Source organism: Eriocheir sinensis, chromosome 62 (assembly GCF_024679095.1).
Source record: "Eriocheir sinensis breed Jianghai 21 chromosome 62, ASM2467909v1, whole genome shotgun sequence".
NCBI classification, from domain to species: domain Eukaryota; kingdom Metazoa; phylum Arthropoda; class Malacostraca; order Decapoda; family Varunidae; genus Eriocheir; species Eriocheir sinensis.
The window spans coordinates 8,827,379-8,835,914 of record NC_066570.1 but is presented as its reverse complement, the minus strand read 5'-3'; positions in this window follow the sequence as shown (position 1 = coordinate 8,835,914).

The window sequence follows — 8,536 nt, the reverse complement described above, 5'->3', positions numbered from 1 at the left end:
CACTCTTTCTTCCCCTCCACCACCACTGCGCTTTTCCTGACGAGAATAACACAACCACACACACACACACACACACACACACACACACACACACACACACACACTACCAAGTCTTTTCACTAACGCGTCCCTCCTTAATAATCGGTACATTCCCTTTCATGCCCCAATACCCTCTTTGAAATTGGTCTGGGAAAACGTGTTGGGATAATTTTTAGCTCACTGCATCTTCCTCACTAATGCTTTTCACCACAAGGGATGCGAGAGGCGAGGCGAGAAGGGAGGCTGTAGGAAGATGAGATGCTGAGAAGGTGGATTGAGGGCATATCTCTCTCTCTCTCTCTCTCTCTCTCTCTCTCTCTCTCTCTCTCTCTCTCGATGGATCGGTAGATAGATGAACAAATAGATTCGTAGATTGATATATTATGAAAGAGATTGAGTGAGTGAGTGAATGAGAGGTGGAGGAAGGCTTTCTGCTTATCTCCCCTCCCTCACTCCCTATCTGCTTTCTCCCCTTCCGTTTTAGGCCTATAATGTCAGCCTGTTTTGGTGTCTTTGTATATGCGTATGTGTGTGTCTGTGTGTGTTTGTGTGTATGTGCGTTAGCCTTCATTTGTACCTCCTCCTCCTTGTCCTTGTCCTGTTTTACGCCCCAATCCTTTCCTTCGCAGTCCTTGCCCTTATTTCTTCTTTCATTATATATTCTCCTCTCCTTCGATTTACCCTTCATCTTGCTCTCATCTTCCTCCTCCTTCTCTTCTTCCTCCTTGTCCTCCTTATCACCATGGGTCTCCTTCATATCCAGTCCCGGTTCTCATTGCCCTTCTCCATTCACCACCACCACCACCACCACCACCACCGCCTCCTTCACCACTACCACCACCACCACCGCCACCACACCTTATCACCTCAACTCACTGCTCCTTATTCACACCTCAGCTGTTATCACCTCTGCTTGTAAACACTTCCCACCCCATTGAAACTACACACACACACACACACACACACACACACACACACACACACACACACACACACACACACACACACACCACAGGAAAAAGGTGCGTCAGGGTTGTAGTATAAATAACAAAATACACACAAAAAGAACGTTGTTAATTCCGTAGTGTCAGAAACGAAAGTGAAGCATTTTTTTTCCCACTCCCGGCAAACAAAACACTCGCGCGCATTAACTCATTTTTGTTTATTTACCGCTTCTCTTTTGTGTGTTGTGTTGTGTTGTGTTTAATCTGTGTGTGTGTTTTGCTCATGTGAGAGTGCTCTGTGTGTGTGTGTGTGTGTGTGTGTGTGTGTGTGTGTGTGGTAACGGACAGCAAGAATCCACCCGCCACCAACCCACCCAAGTTATCCATTAATACCTAACATCCACCTCTCCACCTCAACCTAACCTAGTAACCCACCCAACTCACCAACATCTATCATCCACTTGTTCATCAAAACCTTACCCAATAACCCACCGACTCCACTACCCACTCCACCCTTCACCCACCTCCCATCCACCAGCCACTCAACCCCACACATACCGCCCATCCACCACCCACTCCACCCTGCACACACTGCCCATCCACTACCCACTCCACCCTACACCCACCACCTATCCACCACCCACTCCACCCTACACCCACCACCAATACACCACTCACTCCACCCTGCACACACCGCCCATCCACCACCCACTCCGCGCCCCTTGTCCCGTGCACAGCTGCGGGAGGCTTGGGACGTGTGCGCGGCTGTGGTGGCGTGATCAGACTATTTGTGGTTAATGGTTAATGATATGATGGCTCGGGGGCACGCAGGTAATAGAATCATCGTTCCGGGCTAAGTGTTTAATGGAATCATCGATCGGGGCCGAGGGTTAATAGAATCGCCTTTCATCGTAATAAAGTGAACGTCCACGGGAGAGACAGCGGCGTCTTTGTTCCCTCGTCAGCGGCGAGAAGATGCTTCCTATCCATCTTGTTATCAATTTGACGGAGTAAAGTTCGTTATGTTGTTCCCACGAAGCCCGTATACTGCAGCATGACCGTTCTATTCTTGCTGTATCATCAACGGTGGAGAGATGCATCAATGCATTTATGATCAGTTTATATAATCTGTTTTTGGGGGGTTTAAATCGTGGCACAAATTTGGCCCGTCGCTGCTACACGGTAAAGCCACAAATTTGGCCCGTCGCTGCTACACGGTAAAGCCACAAATTTGGCCCGTCGCTGCTACACGGTAAAGCCACAAATCTGGCCCGTCGCTGCTACACGGTAAAGCCACAAATTTGGCCCGTCGCTGCTACATGGTAAAGCCACAAATTTGGCCCGTCGATGCTACACGGTAAAGCCACAATTTTGGCCCGTCGTTGCTACACAGAAAGCACAAATTTGGCCCGTCGCTGCTACGGTAAAGCCACAAATTTGGCCTGTCGCTGCTACACGGTAAAGCCACAAATTTGGCCCGTCGCTGCTACACGGTAAAGCCACAAATTTGGCCCGTCGTTGCTGCACGGTAAAGCCACAAATTTGGCCCATCGTTGCTGCACGGTAAAGCCACAAATTTGGCCCATCGTTGCTACACGGTAAAGCCACAAATTTGGCCCATCGTTGCTACACGGTAAACCCACAAATTTGGCCCGTCGTTGCTGCACGGTAAAGCCACAAATTTGGCCCGTCGCTGCTACACGGTAAAGCCACAAATTTGGCCCGTCGCTGCTACACGGTAAAGCCACAAATTTGGCCCGTCGCTGCTACACGGTAAACCCACAAATTTGGCCCGTCGCTGCTACACGGTAAAGCCACAAATTTGGCCCGTCGCTGCTACACGGTAAAGCCACAAATTTGGCCCGTCGCTGCTACCAGGTTAAATTAACATCAGAAACTAATGCGTTTGCCCAAGTTCATAGTGAAGCCCTTCATTACACTACGAGTTCTTGTTCTCTCGTTCGTACATATGTACCATTCGTACCCACTTGACATGAACAGAGAACTCAACTTAGTGTTCATAAAAACCGCTCACTGCAGAACAAGCCGTGCTAAGGAACGTTATATGATCTATACGAGCATTTGTTCTGCTTTTCGCTGCAAGTAGTGTCGTGCTTACTTACCATGAACAGCGGCCGCGTGTTAGGACTCACCAAAACCTCTCACTGAAGACTAAGTAAAGCTAGAAGGTATTGTCCTCACCTGAGATGACCGGAGATCGCTACTTGATGCTCACAGAAACCCGTCACCAGCACGACCACTTGCCATGTCGTCACTGGTAAAAAAATAAGTATCTAACTCGGTAATGTGATCAAAGGGGAGTCGTTGGCGCTCACAGAAACACCACACAAGGCACGAACATCTCTTGTCATGGGAAATAAGAAATGAGTATCAAGTAACCTCTCGAACCGAAATTGACCTCCTTCTGACCTCTCGTTCTGTACGCTTTTTGCTGGGGAATCGCTTTGGTCGGCCTTATTTTTGCTTTAAATGCCTTGGAGCTGTTTTTATTGCTGTAAAGAAAAATCACTTCACATGAACAGAAATGATTCGGTGCTCATAGAGGGCAGAGTGGAAAAATTTGGGCGGCTTTCCTGATACCCTACGTCTCTGTCCACCCAGCAGTGAATGGGTACCAGGTATTAATCGGGGGTTGTGTCCCGTCTCCTGGGATCTGTTTCCTTCTCCTATAATTCCTTCCCCTTCTGTCTCTCTCCGGCATATGACCACAGATGTTGCGCCGACTAAACGAAACTTTCCGACTTTTTTCCGGTGCTCAAAGAAGCCTCTCAGCTCTAAAATATCACCTGTCACGGGGGAAAAAGTATATCGTAAAAACGTGACCTGATCAGAGAGTGCGCGGCCTAGACTCACTCCTTCAAAGGGTGCGCACATCAGTGGTAACCGGAAATAATATCAAGAACATGGCGCACAACAGAATCCTTGCTTGGCGGTAACGGAATTGTCGCTACGGTAATGCAATCATCGTCAAGGGGTGACTTAATTATAGCTAATTGTTAATGGGATCCTCGCTAAGTGTTAATAGAATCATTGCCGCGTGTTCGCAAAAGCGTCGCATCGGAAGCAGAATCGACGTAGTCACCGGCACCAACATAAAGAATCGATCATTGAAAGTTATACACAGCCTTCATAGAATCATCATCAGGAGTGAATAAGACTTTCCAAGGTGAAGAAAATGTTATAAGCGATCATAAGGCGAGGTAACAACACCTGTATATACTCTAGCGGTGGACAGGTAAAGTGGGGGGCTTACGCTATACCTGTGGGTGGAGGTAGGCAGGGTTATTTGAAGGTGATTTATTCAGTTATTTCTGTATTTATTTGTTCGTTGGTGCATAGGCGAGTATCATGACCCACTCCCTCCTCTCTCTCTTGTCCGCCTTCTCGTGCTCAACATTTTCCTTCCTTCCTTCCTTCTTTCCTTCCTTCCTTCCTTCCTTCCTTCCTTCCTTCCTTCCTTCAAACCTTCCTCACCACTCTCCCTTCTCCTGAATCACATCCACTTCATCCAATTTTTCTTCAGTTTCTTTTAATTCTCAAGCGTATCGGCGCCTCAGTTCGCCTGATTAAAAAGCCTCTCGTAGGAGTTCTTTGGGTTTTCATGGATTATTTTATGAGTCTTGTGATAGTTCAACACGGCTCCTGTACCATGAACGGAAACATCAACCATGAAAAAACGTTTGATCTTCTCAGTGACCTTGGAAAACAGTCGTAATTGCAACCCAAAACGTTTAAGAACTTGTGATAGTTTTACACGGCTCCTGGACCATGAACGGGAACATCAACCATGAAAAAACGTTTGATCTTCTCTGTGACCTTGGGAAACAGTCGTAATTGCAACGTTTAAGAACATGTACCATACTTTCCTCGCCCTCTTTTTATCTGTACCACAACCTTGCGTGCCGCTGAGAACATTAAGGTCGGTAATACAAGACACTTTCGAATTTCACATCAGCTGTTTCTAAAGGTCAAAGGGGGAATCCATCAGGTTCTAATGAGTGTTTTCTTAGGTTCAGGGTACAGAGGAAGGGTCAAACTACCACCAGGGTTATAAAACTACTGGAAATGCCCACAACTCCTGCGAAAGCCTTGTCAAATATGTGTTTTCTTAGGTTCAGGGTACAGAAGAAGGGTCAAACTGCCACCAGGGTCATATAACTACTACTGGAAATGCCCACAACTCCTGCGAAAGCCTTGTCAAATAGGTGTTTTCTTAGGTTCAGGGTACAGAAGAAGGGTCAAACTACCACCAGGGTCATAAAACTACTACTGGAAATGGCCACAACTCCTGCGAAAGCCTTGTCAAATATGTGTTTTCTTAGGTTCAGGGTACAGAAGAAGGGTCAAACTACCACCAGGGTCATATAACTACTACTGGAAATGCCCACAACTCCTGCGAAAGCCTTGTCAAATAGGTGTTTTCTTAGGTTCAGGGTACAGAAGAAGGGTCAAACTACCACCAGGGTCATTAAACTACTACTGGAAATGGCCACAACTCCTGCGAAAGCCTTGTCAAATAGGTGTTCTTGGGCGGTGAAATGCCTTTTAATACAACCCTAAGAGAATAAACACACGCTCTCACTTTCCGCCTCCAAACTGTGAACGAAGCCATAGCCGTCTCGTGCGCCGGAGATTACAGAGGGAACCCAAATAACCTCCGACGCTGAACAGTTGGCGTGTGGCGGCCGCGTCGGTCTGTCCCCCTCTGTCTTGCTGGGCGCTGCGTCATGCACCCCTCTACCCCGACACACACACACACACACACACACACACACACACATTGCCAGCCATGTGACACTTTGATCCCATTACCGAGTCGCTTTCCTCTTCCCTCTTTTTCTTCTCTTCGTCGTCGTCCTCCTCCTCCTCCTCCTCTCGGCCTGTATAATCTCCAGGTCTTCCTCTTCTTCCTCTTCCTCCTCCTTTGCCTTTTCTTCCTTCCTCCTCTATCTCATGCATTGTTCCCTGTCTCCCTTCTCTCTCCTCTAGTCTTTCCTCTTCCTCCCTCCTCGGTCCATCATCCGTTATGCCTCATCCTTTCCCTGTCTCCCTGCTCCCTCCCCTGCTGTCTCCGCTTCAATGCAACACCTTTCCCTTCCTCTCCTCACACCGTCCCTCGCTTATATCAACTTTATTATATTTACGACTTCAATTACTTATTTCTCCACCTGGTCACCACCGCCACCACCACCTCTGCTTCCTCCATCTCTTCCTCTCCCTTGCCTTCTCTGCCATATGGTTGACTGATGTCTTTCTCTCTCTCTCTCTCTCTCTCTCTCTCTCTCTCTCTCTCTCTCTCTCTCTCTCTCTCTCTCTCTCTCACACACACACACACACACACACACACACACACACACACACACACACACACACACACACACACACACACACACACACACACACACACACAACCTCATTACGCGCCTTTATGATTTAGGGTCAAATTTTTAATAACCGGGAGGAGTCGAGCAAAAAATCGGGGCGTTTAATAAGGACAACGTCGATCATATCTCTAAAAACAACAACAACAACAACAACAACAATAATGATAATACCAATACACTTCGGATATCATTTTTGAGCTGCGAGAAAAGAAAAAAAATACAACCGCTTCACCAAAAATAACACACAACACCAAGGCCCGTTTTGCTTCACCCCGGCGAGTGATGCAGCTGGCGACGGAAACACCAAGTCTCCCCCGATCATCTCTTAACCTGGTACCTGAGGGGATCATGTTTCTTAAAGGGCCCTCTATGCGAGAATAGTGAGAATAAATCATCACTCACGCAAACCATTTCATTATATATATCAACGGATTTGTGATCGGTTTATGCATCATCTATTTTTTGGGGTTTATATCATGGCACAAATTTGGCCCGTCGCTGCTACACGGTAAAGCCACAAATCTGACCCGTCGCTGCTACACGGTAAAGCCACAAATTCGGCCCGTCGCTGCTACACGGTAAAGCCACAAATTTGGCCCGTCGCTGCTACACGGTAAAGCCACAAATTTGGCCCGTCGCTGCTACCAGGTTAAAGCAGGGGTCGGCAACCTTTTGAACATAGAGTGCCACATCTAATTAATGCCTTTTCTTTTACTACCTTGCCTGCCAGGTGTTATTTTTTCAACATTATAAAGCCTATGGCACTTAAAGACTAATTACGTCAGTCTTATTTCGATCATCTGTTTCAATTCCTTCACTTTCCTTCGTCTTCCTCTTGTATTTTTTTTCTCCTCCACTTCCTCCGTCCTTCACTGTTTCCTCTCTTTATTTCTCCTTCTTTTTTTTTTTTTTGGTTTTACGTTAGTCTTATTTTCGATCCTGTGTTTCAATCCCTTTCACATAACTTCGTCTTCCTCTTGTATTTGTTTTTTTCTCCTCCCCTCCCTCCGTCCTTCACTGTTTCCCTTCTTCATTTTTTTGTTTTTGTTTATTACGTTAGTCTTATTTCGATCCTCTGTTTCAATCCCTTTCACATAACTTCGTCTTCCTCTTGTATTTGTTTTTTTCTCCTCCCCTCCCTCCGTCCTTCACTGTTTCCCTCTTATTTCTTTATTTTTTTCTTTCCTTCATCTCTTTCTTTATTCCTTCTCCCATCCACGTTATGTTGTATTAGTTCTTGTTTTTTTTCTTCTCGTTCATTTCCTTCTTCATTGTTTCTATGTATTATTTCTTATCTTTATTACCATCTTCATCCCTTTCTTCATTCCTTCTTTCCACGTTAGTTTATCACCATTTTTTATCTTCCTCTCCTTTATCTCTCTCCATTCCTTCTTTCCTCCACTTTCTCTCCATTCCTTACCTTTCTCTCCATTCCTTCTTTCCTCCACTTCCTCTCCATTTCCTATCTTTCTTTACTTTATCTCTCTCCATTCCTCCTTTCCTCCACTTCCTCTCCATTTCCTATCTTTCTTTACTTTATCTCTCTCCATTCCTTCTTTCCTCCACTTTCTCTCCATTCCTTATCTTTCTTTCCTTTTATCTCTCTCCATTCCTTCTTTTCTCCACTTTCTCTCCATTCCTTATCTTCCTCTCCTTTATCTCTCTCCATTCCTTATCTTTCTTTACTTTTATCTCTCTCCATTCCTTCTTTCCTCCACTTCCTCTCCATTCCTTATCTTCCTCTCCTTTATCTCTCTCCATTCCTTCTTTCCTCCACTTCCTCTCCATTCCTTATCTTCCTCTCCTTTATCTCTCTCCATTCCTTCTTTCCTCCACTTCCTCTCCATTCCTTATCTTCCTCTCCTTTATCTCTCTCCATTCCTTCTTTCCTCCACTTCCTTAACTTTCTTTCCTTTTATCTCTCTCCATTCCTTCTTTCCTCCACTTTCTCTCCATTTCCTATCTTTCTTTACTTTTATCTCTCTCCATTCCTACTCTCCTCCACTTCCTCTCCATTCCTTATCTTTCTTTCCTTTTATCTCTCTCCATTCCTTCTTTCCTCCACTTTCTCTCCATTCCTTAACTTTCTCTCCTTTATCTCTCTCCATTCCTTCTTTCCTCCACTTCCTCTCCATTCCTTTCTTTCCT